At 24.3% G+C, this 366-nt stretch overlaps 1 protein-coding gene across 1 annotated transcript in view; it reads left to right on the plus strand.

Annotated features, from left to right (window-relative positions):
- LOC107645267 (omega-hydroxypalmitate O-feruloyl transferase) overlaps positions 1-366 on the plus strand; it is a 3,100-nt gene that overhangs the window by 1,116 nt on the left and 1,618 nt on the right. The window lies entirely within an intron of this gene.

Genomic DNA, 366 nt, shown 5'->3' on the forward strand with positions numbered 1-366 from the left:
GTTTTTACATTGTTAATGTCTAAAATATTATAATATTATGTAAAATAAATGGAATTTATAATTCGTCTTATATGATCTTATAGTTTATCTATATTCAGCACATGGGACATGAAAAAAAATTTAGATACTAGATATCTTCTATAAAATGATGATACTTCCTTGACACTATGATCACTAAATTATATTTTTCTTTACTTTCTCTAAGTAACTCTGCATAGATAGTGAGATCAGAAAGTTTTGTTATTTTTCTTGTTTATTTGTTCTTGTAAAGCCCATCAAAGTTGATTACCATATAATGAGTGATGAAGGGTAAAAGATATTTTGTATTTATTGGTAAACTATGAATTAAATATTTGTAAGGACATG

This window comes from Arachis ipaensis, chromosome B06 (genome assembly GCF_000816755.2).
Source record: "Arachis ipaensis cultivar K30076 chromosome B06, Araip1.1, whole genome shotgun sequence".
NCBI classification, from domain to species: Eukaryota; Viridiplantae; Streptophyta; class Magnoliopsida; order Fabales; family Fabaceae; genus Arachis; species Arachis ipaensis.